This window comes from Medicago sativa, chromosome 2 (genome assembly GCF_051527215.1).
Source record: "Medicago sativa cultivar Bolivia chromosome 2, Bolivia_mono, whole genome shotgun sequence".
In the NCBI taxonomy this organism is placed as follows: Eukaryota; Viridiplantae; Streptophyta; class Magnoliopsida; order Fabales; family Fabaceae; genus Medicago; species Medicago sativa.
The window spans coordinates 81411973-81427748 of NC_140750.1; the positions used below are offsets into that span (position 1 = coordinate 81411973).

The following is a 15776-nucleotide window of genomic DNA, read 5'->3' on the forward strand; positions in this document are numbered from 1 at the left end:
ATTAAATGCGTGGGTTGCCTCCCACGAAGCGCTCTTTTAATGTCATTAGCTTGACGGTTAGAAAGAGTCCTTAGAATGGATCAAAGATATCATGTTGTGTAGATGGCGCTATAAAACGTTCTTTCACAACATGATCGTTAAGCATGCAACAAGAGTAAAGAGCGGGACCTTTCATAACGTTTTCCAACTCAAATCCTACCATCTTATCACTCACTTGAAAGACGATCCTACCAAGTTTAACATCAATGAGGGCTCCTGCAGTTGCGAGGAACGGTCTACCTAGGATTATAGGGACGTCATCGTCCTCTTCAATGTCAACGACTACAAAATCAGTGGGGATGTATATCCCCTCTATCTTAACAGGTATGTCCTCGACAAATCCTACAAGTTTCATGGTAGAACGATCAGCTATTTTTAATTCCATCTCAGTAGGTTTCAACTCTCCTATCCCTATCCTTTTAAGCAGAGACAAAGGCAGCAAACTAACACTAGCTCCTAAGTCACATAAGGCTTTGTTTATGGATTCATTCCCAATTTCACATGGTATGGCAAAGCTACCTGGATCTCTAAGCTTAGGGGGTGCTTCTTGGATGATTGCACTAGTTTCCTTAGCCAAGGCTATTGTCTCATTATGCTCTATAGCCCTTTTCTTTGAAAAAATTTCCTTTAAAAACTTGGCATAAAGAGGCATCCTAGACAAAGCTTCAGCAAAGGGAAGTTTAATGCAAATCTTCCTAAGTATGTTAACAAATTTTTCAAATTTACCCTCTAGTTTAAGCTTTTCGGGATTTAAGGGGGATGGAGTTTTGTTTTCTTCAAGTGGTTTAGCTTCTTCTATCACAACTTTATCACCTAAGGGCTTGACATTTTCTTTCCCAATGTTTTTAACCTTAGCAAAAGTTTCACCTAACTTACTACCCCTAAAAGATATGACATTAACTTGGGCTTTGGGGTTGGCTTCGGTTTGACCAGGAAAGACTCCCGGTGTTTGGGAAGATGTAGCCACTTGTTGGGCTATTTGGGCGATTTGTGTTTCAAGCATTTTAGAGTGAGTAGCAATAGAATCAACCTTGGTATTGAGCTTGGAAAGAGAATCATTCAGAAATCCAGTTTGGTTTTTAAGTTCTTGGAGTTGTTTGTTTTGGTTGGCAATAGAATTTTCCAACAAAATTTCCAAATTGGATTTTTGAGTGAATCTTTGGTTGTTTGCATAACCGGGTGGTGCTACTTGTCCATAGAGATTTTGGTTTTTATAAAAATTTTGATTTTGTCGCATCCCTTGGTTGTATTGAGCATAATTCATTTGCTCAACACCATTAGTAGCACTACCTAGTTGGCAATCAACACCAGCATGACCAGCTATACCACATATTTCACAAGAAGGAGTAGATGCAGAATTGATAGCACTAACATTGAATTTTTCAAGTTTTTCAGTTAGTGTATCAATTTTAGAGGCAAGGTGATCATAGTTAGAGACTTCGTGTATACCTGCCTCCTTTTTGGAGGATGAAGAACTAGAGATGGCTCTCTCGTCGGTCCATTTGTAATGATTTTGAGCCATGTCTTCAATTAGGGCATACGCCTCCGTGTAGTTTTTGTTCATAAGTGCTCCACCTGCAGCTGCATCAACAGACATCTTAGTGGTATAAGACAAGCCATTATAAAAAGTGTGGACTATAAGCCACTTCTCTAGGCCATGGTGGGGACAAAGTCTTAGCATTTCTTTGAAACGCTCCCACGCCTCATAGAGAGATTCCCCATCTTTTTGATTGAACCGTGTGATTTGGTCTCTAAGTTTAGCGGTTTTAGATGGTGGAAAGAAACGGGCAAGGAATGCTTGCCTCATCTGATCCCATGAAGTAATGGAACCGACTTCGAGGGAATGGAACCAAGCGCTAGCTCTATCCCTTAAGGAAAAGGGAAAGAGATGAAGTCTTACGGCCTCTTGGTTCTCCTTCATGGTTCCACTAATTCGTAGGAAAACAGAGATGTGAAGATTGGGATCCTCTGTGGGGGATCCCGAGAATTGGTTTTGCTGCACCAAGTTAAGTAGGGCAGGCTTGATTTCAAAGTTGTCATCCTCAACCGTTGGGTACACAATAACAGCTTGTGGCTCAGCCGTAGACGGCGTTGCATACTCTTTGAGAGTGCGATTGGCCATGGCGGTGTTATTTTGTGCTGCTCTCCTCCTTCTATGTAGGAACCTTTCGATCTCGGGTATGAATACCGCTTGATTTCTAGTTCTTCGCATACAAGGTTGAGAACCCAAGAAGTTAACGATAACAGAAAAATAAAAAGGTAAAAAATAAAAAGAAAAGAGAAAGAAGAAGAGAGAATTCTAATCACTAAGAAAAAGCTAATCAAATTAGTTAACTCCCCGGCAACGGCGCCAAAAACTTGATAGAGCCAAACCGCAAGCGCACGGCCTATCGAAGTAGTAGTAGTAAGTAGAGTATCGTTCCGCTAGGGAGTTGGTCAATTTAATTAACTTTTAATGAATGATTAGAGAAGAGAAAGCTGATTAGAAAGGGTTTGATTGCTGAAGGTAAAAACAATAATAATAAAGGGGCCTTAGGATCATTGGTTCATCTTAATAACTAATCCTTTACTAGACAAAACCTAAACTTCTAATTTCATGGTTTACACACTAATTTCTAAAGACCGGTTTCCCTTAGCCCCTCACCTTTCCGATGAAAGTCCGGTGAGAGTTTACTTCTAGCAACCAAGCCTATTTCACTGACATGATTACTAGAAGATGCATAGAGGATTGAAACTACTCTTTGTCTCAATAGTTGCAAAGACTATTTCACTGTTTTGCAACTATTGTCTAGATTCACTTGTTCCAACATCAAGACTCCGCTCTCGCTTTATGAATTGATGTTTGGGATGATGGATTAACGATTATCAAACCCTCCGCTTTCGCTTCCACAGTTTGATAATTGTTAATCCACGTTAAGACGGTGAATCTAGATTAGAAATTAGGGTTACATAGAAATTAGGGTTTAGACATGTTTTGTTTAGGATTGAGTCATTAGACTCCCCAATAATCCTAAGACTAAGAAGTCTACTCACTCATGTTCATCGTAGACACGGAGGAAGAAGAGAGAAATACGGTAAAATAAATTGCAAGGAAAGTAAAAGGAAAATAAAGACTTTTATTAAAATAATACTTGAAATAAACAAAGTAAAGGATGATTGTTTATGGTGGAGAGCTACTCTATTTATAGCTTTACATTCGACTTAGAAACTAAGCAACTAAAAGGATAAAACGGTAAAGCTGCAACAGGGTAACTTGGCCTTGAAGAAAAAGCAGCAAAAGTGGTTCTGGGGACGGGCACGGCCGTGCCACATGTTGGCACGGGCCGTGCCAAGCTTCTGGTAAGGGGAAATGTATTTTTGCCCCGTATCTTCGTATTCTTGCGCTGTATTTTGCTCCAGTCCTCTTTCTTTTGCTCCAAGGCACCTTCCACCATATATTTATTCCTAAAATAAAATAAAAGACAATTTGAAGTAAAATATTCTAAACTAAAATAAAATGCAATAAAATAAAATCAAATCTAAAATAAAACTAAACTAAATAAGGCAATAAATAATACTATCTATGACTCATCACCCGTCAATGCCATCGCTCAGCAAATGCAACAACAGCCTCCTGCTCAACAGCAACAGCAACAACAACAGGGTCCCCGACCCAAACCTTCCTTTCCACCAATACCAATGCGGTATGGTGAGCTGCTCCCAACTCTACTAGCTAAGGGGCACTGTGTTACTAGACCAGGCAAGCCTCCGCCTAATCCATTGCCTCCCAGGTTCCGACAGGATCTGACATGCGAATTCCATCAGGGTGCTCAAGGCCACGATGTTGAGGGCTGCTTTGCTCTGAAATATATTGTGAAAGACCTGATAGAAAAGGGACGGTTGACTTTTGAGAATAGTGTTCCTCATATCCTTGACAATCCGCTCCCAAACCACGCTGCTGTTAACATGATTGAGGCCTTTGAAAGTGTTCCCGTTCCTCAAGAGGGTCCCATGTTGGATGTCCGCAATGTCGTTACTCCCTTGGTGCCATTACATGTCAAACTTTGCCAGGCTTCTCTGTTCAAACATGATCATGCTTCTTGTCCGGAATGTCTTCAGAATCCTATGGGCTGTTGTGTTGTGCAAGACGATATCCAGGGTCTGATGGATGACAAATATTTGATCGCCAGTGATGTATGTGTGATTGTGCCAGTGTTCCATGATACTCCTGTTGAAACTGCATCTCAGGCAAAGAATGTTGAGCCTTTGGTGATCAGGCTACCTGGCCCGGTATCTTATACCTCTACCAAAGCAATTCCCTATAAGTACAATGCAACCATGGTCGAGAACGGAGTGGAGGTGCCTCTGGTATCCCCAGCTACAGTTGATAATGTTGCTAGTGAAGTTACAGCTCTCAGAAGCGGGAAAGTCCGTCCACCCTTGTTTCAAAAGAAGGCGGTGACACCCATTGCCACAATAACACCACCAGTTGCTCCTCCTGTTGACAAGAACCCCGGCCCAACAGGCCAATCTATTGAAGAGTCTAATCTGGATGAGATTCTGAGGCTTATTAAGAAGAGTGATTATAAGATCGTTGACCAGCTGCTGCAAACTCCGTCAAAGATATCCATCATGTCTCTGCTCATGAGCTCAGAGGCTCATAGGAAGGTGCTGATGAAGGTACTGGAGCAAGCTTATGTTGACCACGAAGTCTCTGTGGATCAGTTCAACGGAATAGTGGGTAATATCACTACTTGCAACAACTTGGGGTTTGGTGACGATGAACTCCCCGAAGCAGGGAAGTATCACAACTTGGCTCTACATATCTCGGTGCACTGTGGGTCTGACATGATATCCAACGTTTTGGTGGACACTGGATCATCGTTGAATGTAATGCCTGAGTCCACATTAAGACAATTGAGCCATCATGGAATCTCCTTGAGGGGGAGTAGCTATCTAGTTAAGGCTTTCGACGGATCCCGCAAGGATGTTCTCGGGGAGGTAGACTTGCCAATTACCATTGGTCCAGAGACATTCCAAATCACTTTCCAAGTCATGGACATCAACGCTTCTTACAGTTGTCTCCTCGGAAGGCCGTGGATCCACGACGCTGGAGCGGTAACTTCTACATTGCATCAGAAGCTCAAGTTCATGAGGAACGGTAAGATTGTCATCGTACATGGTGAAGAGGCATTTCTAGTTAGCCAAGTATCATCTTTCTCTTGTGTTGAAGCAGGGTCCGCTGAAGGGACGTCGTTTCAAGGCTTGACTGTCGAGGGTGCAGAACCCCGGAGGGCTGGTGCTAGCATGGCCTCACTGAAAGATGCCCAGAAGGCTGTCCAGGCAGGGCAAGCTGCTGGCTGGGGCAAAGTGATTCAGATCTTGGAAAACAAGCGCAAAGAAGGCCTTGGATTCTCCCCGACATCTGCTGTTTCAAAGGGAACCTTCTACAGTGCTGGGTTCATCAATGCTATTGCTGAAGATGCTGCTGAAAGAGGTCACGTGCCTGCATTTGTTATACCAGGAGGCACTGTGAGAAATTGGGAAGCCATTGATGTTCCTTTAGTCATGCATGCTTCCATGTAATGTGTTTTGTTGCTCATGTTTTTTGTTTTCAAAATAACAATCCTTTCGCTCTGCCCAAGGCGAAAGTGATATCATTGTAAGGGCGTGTTTGTTTCGGCATTGCCGTTATCAATAAAAGTTGTCGTTTTTCTCACGACTCTTTGTTTTTTACGTTTTAGTGCCTTTTTCTTGGAAATAATGGTAATGCCAGAAAAAACCAAAACATCTGTATTTTCTTATTAATTTCAAAAATCTGCATGAAAAACTTTTTTCTAAAAATCATCCCCAATCATATTATGCAGATTGAACCATAATAAACCCGTTGAACACAGTGACCCTATGGTTCCTCCAAATTTTGAATTCCCTGTATATGAAGCTGAAGATGAGGATGATGATGATGAAGAGATACCGTATGAGATCACTCGACTGCTTGAACAAGAAAGAAGAGCCGTTCAGCCTCATCAGGAAGAGATTGAGCTTATCAACCTGGGTACTGAAGAAAACAAGCGAGAGATCAAGATTGGTGCTGCACTTGAGCCAGAAGTGAAAAGGAAGATTATTCAGCTTCTCCATGATTATCCAGATGTCTTTGCATGGTCTTATGAAGATATGTCGGGTCTAGATCCCAAGATTGTAGAGCATCGGATACCGACAAGACCTGAATGTCCTCCTGTCAAACAGAAATTGAGAAGGTCTCGTCCAGACATGGCTCTTAAGATCAAGGCTGAAGTACAAAAGCAAATTGATGCGGGCTTCCTCATGACAGCTGAATATCCTGAGTGGATTGCCAACATCGTACCAGTACCAAAGAAAGATGGGAAAGTTCGGATGTGTGTTGATTACAGAGATTTGAATAAAGCCAGTCCAAAAGATAACTTCCCATTGCCTCATATTGATGTGCTTGTTGACAGTACTGCTCAATCCAAAGTGTTCTCCTTTATGGATGGTTTCTCTGGTTATAATCAGATACGGATGTCTCCTGAAGATAGAGAAAAGACGTCCTTCATCACTCCATGGGGAACGTTCTGTTATAAAGTGATGCTATTCGGCTTGATAAATGCTGGTGCTACCTATCAAAGGGGTTTGACCACTCTGTTTCATGATATGATTCACAAAGAGATTGAAGTATATGTTGATGATATGATCGTGAAATCAAGTGATGAAGAGCAGCATATTGTGTATTTGAAAAAGATGTTTGAAAGATTGAGAAAGTACAAGCTGCGGTTGAATCCTAACAAGTGCACATTCGGTGTACGATCTGGAAAATTGCTAGGCTTCATTGTCAGCCAGAGAGGCATTGAAGTTGATCCTGATAAAGTCCGAGCCATCAGAGAGATGTCGGCCACTCAAACTGAGAAGCAAGTCAGAGGTTTCCTCGGACGTCTGAATTATATTTCAAGATTCATATCTCACATGACTACTACCTGTGGACCAATTTTCAAATTGCTAAGAAAGAATCAGCCTGTCGTGTGGAATGATGAATGTCAGGAAGCTTTTGATAGCATTAAAGAATACCTGTTGGAGCCACCTATCCTTGTCTCGCCAGTGGAAGGAAGGCCTTTGATTATGTATCTGTCAGTGTTGGATGATTCAGTGGGCTGTGTTCTCGGTCAGCAAGACGAGACTGGTAAGAAAGAGCATGCTATCTATTATCTGAGCAAGAAGTTCACCGACTGTGAGACTCGGTATACGATGCTTGAAAAGACTTGTTGTGCTTTAGCTTGGGCTGCCAAACGCCTGCGTCATTATATGGTGAATCATACAACTTGGTTGATATCCCGAATGGATCCAATCAAGTACATCTTTGAAAAGCCTGCTGTTACTGGAAGGATTGCGCGTTGGCAAATGTTATTGTCTGAATATGATATTGTGTACAAAGCTCAGAAAGCAATCAAAGGAAGTGTCCTTGCTGAGCATCTTGCTTGTCAACCTCTTGATGACTACCAGCCAATTAAATTTGATTTCCCTGATGAAGAGATCATGTATTTGAAAGCGAAAGACTGTGAAGAACCACTGATCAATGAAGGGCCGGACCCCAATAGCAAGTGGGGATTGGTGTTTGACGGTGCTGTTAATGCTTATGGTAAAGGAATTGGAGCCATCATTGTAACTCCGCGGGGGCACCACATTCCTTTCACCGCTCGAATAACTTTTGAATGCACAAACAACATAGCTGAATATGAAGCATGCATCTTGGGCATCGAAGAAGCCCTTGACCTGATAATTAAGCACCTTGACATCTATGGAGATTCTGCACTTGTTATTAATCAGATAAAGGGTGAATGGGAGACTCATCATGAGAAGCTGATCCCTTATCGTGACTATGCAAGACGTCTGTTGACATACTTTACCAAGGTTAAGCTGCACCATATCCCTCGGGATGAAAATCAGATGGCTGATGCTCTTGCTACTTTGTCTTCTATGTTTCGTGTCAATCACTGGAATGATGTGCCTGTAATCAAAGTGCAGCGTCTTGATAGACCCGCTCATGTGTTTACTATTGAAAACATGCCAGATCAAGCTGATAGAGATGTGAATGATAAAAAGCCTTGGTATTACAACATCAAACAATTCTTGCAGAATTGTGAATATCCACCCGGTGCTTCCAACAGGGATAAAAAGACTCTGAGACGATGGGCTAGCAGATTCTTTCTGGACGGAGAAATCCTATACAAGAGGAACTATGACATGGTCTTGTTAAGATGTGTTGACAAGCAAGAAGCTGAGAAGTTGATGCATGATGTACATGACGGTACTTTTGGGACCCATGCTTCGGGTCACACCATGTCAAGAAAACTGTTAAGAGCCGGCTATTACTGGATAACTATGGAGCGTGACTGCCACAAACATGCTAAGAGATGCCACAAATGTCAAATTTATGCTGACAAAGTCCATGTGCCTCCACACGCTCTCAATGTTATATCTTCCCCATGGCCTTTCTCTATGTGGGGCATTGACATGATCGGAAGAATTGAACCGAAGGCTTCCAATGGACATCGTTTCATTCTAGTGGCAATTGATTATTTCACCAAGTGGGTTGAAGCTGCCTCCTATGCCAATGTGACCAAGCAAGTAGTAGTGAAGTTTATCAAGAATAACATCATCTGTCGGTATGGTATTCCCAACAAGATCATCACTGACAATGGTTCCAATCTGAACAATAGTATGATGCAAGCTTTATGTGAAGAATTCAAAATTGAACATCACAACTCTTCTCCTTATAGACCTCAGATGAATGGTGCAGTTGAGGCCGCTAACAAGAACATCAAGAAGATTGTTCAGAAGATGGTCACTACTTACAAAGACTGGCATGAAATGCTACCGTTTGCCTTGCATGGTTACCGAACTACAGTGCGCAGTTCAACCGGGGCAACTCCTTTCTCTCTGGTATATGGCATGGAAGCAGTTCTCCCTCTGGAAGTGGAGATTCCATCTCTTCGAGTGATCATGGAAGCAAAGTTAACTGAGGCTGAATGGTGTCAAAGTCGGTATGATCAATTGAATCTGATTGAAGAGAAACGTATGGATGCTATGACTCATGGACAGTTGTATCAAGTGCGGATGAAGAATGCTTTTGACAAGAAAGTCCGACCTAGAGAATTCAAGGAAGGCGAACTTGTATTGAAAAGGAGGATAAGTCAGCAACCCGACCCAAGGGGCAAGTGGACACCTAACTATGAAGGTCCTTATGTTGTCAAGAAGGCTTTCTCTGGTGGTGCTTTGATTCTTACACACATGGATGGTGTTGAGCTTCCAAATCCTGTTAATGCCGATATAGTCAAGAAATACTTTGTCTAGAAAGAAAAGAACAGCGTGGTAGGTCGAAAACCCGAAAGGGCGGCCTAGGCAAAAATGCGCTTCCCGGTGGATCGAAAACCCGAAAGGGCGATCCAGGCAAAAGTTAGGGACAAAAAATAAATATGAAGAAGCTCGCTGAGATTGTACGCAACTCAGGCAAGAATGAGCGCCTCGATGAGCCGAAAACCCGAAAGGGCGGTTCATGCAAAAATGAGGTTGACAATAAAAGACAAGTAACTATATCTGGCAAATCACCATCACCCTTGGGGCATCCGCAGCTGTCAATAATCGTCTTCATCAGAAGCTTCTGTACTTGTGAATTCAAAATTTCTATGAAATGTAGCGGTCATCGTGCTCAATGTATCACCAACCAATAAAATTACCATTTTCCAAGCTTTGTAAATCCGTGGAGTCATGCCCTTGGCTGACTTTCACTCTTCTACATCAATTTGAGCCTTTCTATTGTTTGAAACTCTATTTTTCTTCCTACTTTCAATGCTATATACAAATATTTTCTTTCTATTTTGATAATGTCAATGTCTGAAACAAACATCTGTTTTATCTTGGTTTTCGGGTGTCAAACATTGATTACGTTTGAACCTTTTAAACCGGTGATATCTTATTTTTTCTTGGGAAGGGAAAAAGTAAGCAAAACCCTTGAGAATCGAGGTCCGGGAGTTGTTTTCGCTACGGGAAGGTGTTAGGCACCCATAACGACTATAGTAACCTATAGGAACCGTCTTTAATTTCTACGCGCGCGCTTTATTTTTAAATGCTATTTGAAAATGTTATTTACACCTAAAATTTGCTAAGTGAAGAATTGGAGGGAGAAGAAAGTGTTTGAATTTTTATTTTAGTTGAATTGAAGGAATTTTGTTCCTTGCCTACGTACCCGATTAAGGGATCAAATCCACCGTAGTTCTCTCTCAAAAATGTTTTTGTTTTTGTTGGTTGATTTTAAGTTTGAAAAATGGATTTTGAAGAATAGAAAGAGGCCTCAAGGGCATGAGATTAGGAAATAGTGAGGTTGGATTAGTGAATTGCAAAATATGGTCAAAATAGGATTAGAGTTCATTGAAATTTGATTAAGAAAATGGAAAAGAAAAATACAATGGGATATTGGATCCCAAGGTTTATTCGGAAAAGGTTTGAGTGAAGTTGTTCACATTTGTTTGGAAAATTGGTTTTTTCTAAGTATAAACCCTAGGCATACATCTAAACATACAATCCTAAACATACATCTAAACATGCATATTCTAGCTATATAGTGATGTGTGTGCATGTGTCAGTGCTTGTGTCGGTGTACATCATTAGAGTCCATTGTCCTTTACATCATACCCTAAATACATTCTATGGCCTCTTTGCCAAGAAATTAAAATTGCATGAAGGTAAAATATTACAAAACCTCTAAGTATTTACATTTTAAACTTGGCATGAAATTGTAACTTAAAAGGCAAGAAATTAGATGAAGAAGAAGATGAAGTGGGAATGCTTATGATGAATATGAAACATGAAATGGAAAGGTTAGTAGCATAGAGCAATATCAAAGGAAATAAAGCAAGAGAAGTACTAGGACATAAAGGATAGAAAATAAAGGCAAAAGAGTGCAAATATAGCTAAAATTTATTCATAAAATGCAAGAACCAAGTGACCTATAATTCTCACATTCCAATTACATTTTAAAAGGTTTATAATAAAGTCTTGGAAGGGAAATTAAGGCTACATGATTTTCTTGGCATTTTAAAACAAACTTTGAACATACTTGCATTATTTAACTATTCAACTAACTTGCAAGCTAAGTAACTAATCAAAATTCATACTCATGCACTAATATCAAACACAAACAGTAGCTAAATCCTATGGAATCAAAAGGTATAGGTCACCAACATTCATCAAGCAATTTGGATTGAAATCAAATGAATTTTCATTTATTTTTTAGCATAAAATGTCACAAAGCATTAGGAAAATTAACCACACCATGCTCACCAATTTTTTTATGTAAAATCAACACTAGAAGGTCACATAATTGTCAAAAAACACTCATGAATTTCTTTGGAATTTTTTAAAGAGTTTTGATCACAAGAACATGTAAAATTTTCACAAGATTTAACAAATGTAATAAACTATTGAAAAAAAAATGCTACATATTTTTTATCCAAATTCAACACATAATAACATCACAAGAAGATCAAGAAACTAGTCAAAAACACATGAAAAAATACTTGGAATTTTTAACAAATTTTTTGAGCATAAAGGTGTGCAAATAGCAAGAAACAGTGGCAAGAATAGCAAAAAAAACAAGGAAACACGCAGGAAACTAAGCCCAAACCCAAGCCCAAGGGATGAACGGATCCTGGATCCTCAGGGAGTTCAGGGACCGTTGGGTTGATCCAGATGGATCAACCCTAGATCCAACGGTCAGGGGAGCGAACCAGCTGAACCAGACCGGTTCAAAGGCTTATATAAAGGCCAGGTGACCGGTCTAATTCATTTCACACTTCTCATTCTCTCTCTTCACTCGTTCTTCTCTCTTCTCTCTCTAAAACCCTAACCTAGCCGGAAACTGGGGAGGACGGCGGAGAACGGCGGAGGAAGATGAAGATTCATCGGAATCTTCATCTTCTCCGACGACCTGATGCTACTTTTTCAAACTTTTTACACAGAAACGTTCGTCTTCCTCCCCTGTTTACGGATCCACGGTTATTTTTATGAAATTATGATGAAAACGAAGTAGATCGGACATTGAACTTACGGTTTCTAGGGTTTTCAAACTTTTTCTAATCTTCTTGAAACTAAACCCCTATCTAACCTATTTTCTTCGCTGATGATGATTATAAACTTGGATTCATGAAATAAACGGTGAATCTTGAAGAATTTACATTTTAGGGTTTCGGTTTCAATTCTTTCTTGAATCTTTTCGAAGTTTTTGCTTCGATTCACCGTTTATTTATGCTTACAAGCCTTCGATGATGATTTGACATGAAAAACGAGAAGGTTTTGAGGTTTTACCTGGAGATTCGAATGAGAAGACGAAGAAAATCTTCGTGAATCTTCTTTGAGTTTCTGGTAGGTGATTTGTTGCTACGAACTGAAAAATGTACCGGTAAATTTCCTCTTCTTCTTCTCTGATTTGAATCCTTCTTCAATTCCTCTTCTTCTCCACTGTGATCGTATAAGTTCTTCGAACTTGTGCTTGAATTGCAGTGGTTTGAGTTCAGTGATGATGATTCAGCTTCGAATCTCTGAGAACTCTCACCAATTCATCGGAATTGTGTTGAATTTTGGCTTTGAGAACTTAGGGTTTGTGATTGTTCTTCTGTGTTCTTGATTGATCCTGATTTTGGATCGTAACTGAATAGAGAGAGAATGTGAAATCTGTTTGTGATGTGGCACTGAACTTTGCTGAGTTGTTTCGTTCCCTTTGGGACTGTGATGATTGGGCCTTTATATAGGTGACATGTGTTCATGATAGCCAATGTGTGCTTGCCACCTGTCTGGACTTGTAACTAATTCGGCCTCTGCTGAATTTAGGACTTGAGGGCTTTTCTGCAATTGTTGAAAATTCATGGACCAATCTGCAAATAACTAAAAAAGGACTAAAAATAAACTGGACAAAAGGACTTCATTGCAATTGACCTAAAATGGAAGTTTGACTTAGAAGGACTAAAACCTAAATTCTTAAAAGAAATAAAAAGGTGAAAAGGGACTAAAGTGCAATTTTGAAAGTTTAAAGGACTGAAATGCAATTTTTAGGAATTTAGGACTAAAAAATAAAATAAAATGAATTAAAATTGGTAATTGGAAAATAACGTAAAGTGAAACGATTAAAATTGACAAAACGGACTAAAACGAACCAATGGCCTAAATGAGGTACTTTAAAGTAACCTCTCTTTGCCGAAATTACGTGTGAAATGACCAAAATGCCCCTGGGGCTAAAACGACTGAAAATGACTCAGATGCAAACTTAAAATGGATTTTTGACAGAGAGTGAATCAAAGACTCATACAAACAAAATTAAAAGACTCAGAGACAATTTTTAGGATTTAAACAGTGACTTGACACTTGAAATGACCAAAATGCCCCTAGGGGCAAAACTGACTCAAAATGACTTCACATGCAAATTTTTGGAATGGATTCTGACATGGAATAAAACAAAGATTTATTCAAACTTATTTGAAAGGACTCAAACAAAATTTTGAAAGACTGAGAGAAATTTGACACAGGAAATGACTAAAATACCCTTGCATGTAAATTTTGCAAATAACATTGAAATAAAATGCAGAGAAAGATGCAATTGATCAAAGATAGTTCAAATGACTTATAATGCAAGAAAAGAAAAATTGACTAGTATTTTTAGGTCCAAAATCAGGGTATAACAGCTGCCCCTATTTAAGTTTCTTTGTCCGGAGAGTCAAGAGACGAAGTCTTAGAGTTGACGGGACGAAGATACTTAAATATTAACATTTGCACTGCTTTTGGACATAAAAATACGCTTTCAGAGTTTCAAAGATATGAATGTTATGCAATACTTTGATTATGAATGCAAGACAAACGACTGGAGTCTATGGAACCTGTCATGTTACTGGGGATTCAGGTAGACACTGACAGGGTAGACAAACCAGGGATAGAAAATAAGGTACAAGCTGCTCTTTGGGTCGAACTAGTCACTTGACCAAGGAATACAAAACAAGAGATAGGTGCAAGCTGTTCTTGGGATTGAACTTGGCGCTTGACCGGAAACATAGACAAGAGAGAGGTGCAAGCTGTTCTTGGGATTGAACTTGGCACTTGACCGGAAACATAGACATATAGGCAGATACAAGCGGTTCTTTGGATCGAACTTGACACTTGGTTGAAGATACAAACAGATAGGCAGACACAAACTGTTCTTTGGATTGAACTGGCTGTTTGGTTGGAGCTATAGACAAAAGGGTTGATACAAGCTGTTTCTTTGGATCGAACTTGCTTGTTGGGTTATCACCACATCATGTGGGAGAGTGCAGACTGTTCTCTTAGATCGAACTTGTCGTTTGACTGATAACAAAGCGTAAGCTAGGTACAAACTGTTCTTCAGATTGAACTTGCCGTCTGACTGATAACAAAGCATAAGCTGGGTACAAACTGTTCTATCGAACTTGCCGTTTGTCCGGAAGCACAGGTATACAAGCAGGTACAAGTGGTTCTTTTTTGGATCGAACCTGGCACTTGACCAGTAAAAAGATACAAATTGAAAGTCTGGTTTAACAAGATACCAATTGAGGGTAAATTGTCATTGACCTGATTTGCAAATAGACATGACCATTTTTGTTGGCCCAAGAGTAAATCGAGAGTAAATTGACATTGATTTGAACTGAATTGAAAGTTGAAATTGACATTGACATTGACATTGGCTTGGAAATTGAAATTGACATTTGACATTCGACATTTGACATTGACATTGACGTTTGACATTTGACATTTGACGTTGATATTGGCGTTGGATATTGACAGTGACATTGGATTGGAAATTGAGATTGACATTGGAATTGGAATTGAAATTGGAAATTGACATTGGAATTGGATTGAATTTGGAATTTGACATTGGAATTGGATTGAAATTGGAATTTGACATTGGAATTGGATTGAAATTGGAATTTGACATTGGAATTGGAATTGGAGATTGACATTGAAATTGGAATTGGAGATTGACATTGAAATTGGAATTGGGGATTGGCATTGGAATTGGAATTGGAGATTGACATTGACATTGTCATTGGATGTCAACATTGGAATTGTCATTGAATGTTGATATTGACATTGTTATTGAGGTTGAGATTGCTTTGAATTTGACAATTGAAATTGAGTTGAATTTGACAGTTTGACATTGAAATTGAAGTTAGGATTGACATTGGAGATTGGAAATTGCTTCGAATTTGACAGTCGACATGATTGGAATTGAAGTTGGAGAGTGGAAACTTGCATTGAATTTGGCAGTTGAAAGTTGGATATGCAACATGTATGTATGGTATAGCAAGATTATTGGATGTATGAGCACATAAAATGCATGATTATGCATGTATGAATGCTTGAAATGCATGATTGATTGGCAGTTTGACAGAGAAGTTTCACAAAGGCAGACGAAACATTGGAAGATTGGGCACGTAGTGGCTCGTGCTGCAACATATTCACAGGGGAAAAAACTCTTTTGGAGAGACCGTCGTCGGGAGACGTATCGAAACCATGGCTGAGGGCAATAAAACTTGTAAAGGAGGGACCCTTGGAAAGTCCTTAGATACAGGTCGCCGTTGCTAGGCGTGTCAGTGCTGGGTAAATATTGGATGTTCGCATCTGTGGTCAATGCTTTTTTAATATTCCATTCTTTCATTTTTCATTTTCAAACCCCACTTTTGCCTGAA

At 39.8% G+C, this 15776-nt stretch overlaps 1 non-coding gene across 1 annotated transcript; it reads left to right on the forward strand.

Annotated features, from left to right (window-relative positions):
* Positions 1-1691: 1691 nt before the first annotated feature.
* Positions 1692-1798, forward strand: LOC146951406 (small nucleolar RNA R71). Its single transcript, XR_015029402.1, has one exon. It is a non-coding gene; the product is annotated as a small nucleolar RNA R71 (small nucleolar RNA).
* Positions 1799-15776: the final 13978 nt, after the last annotated feature.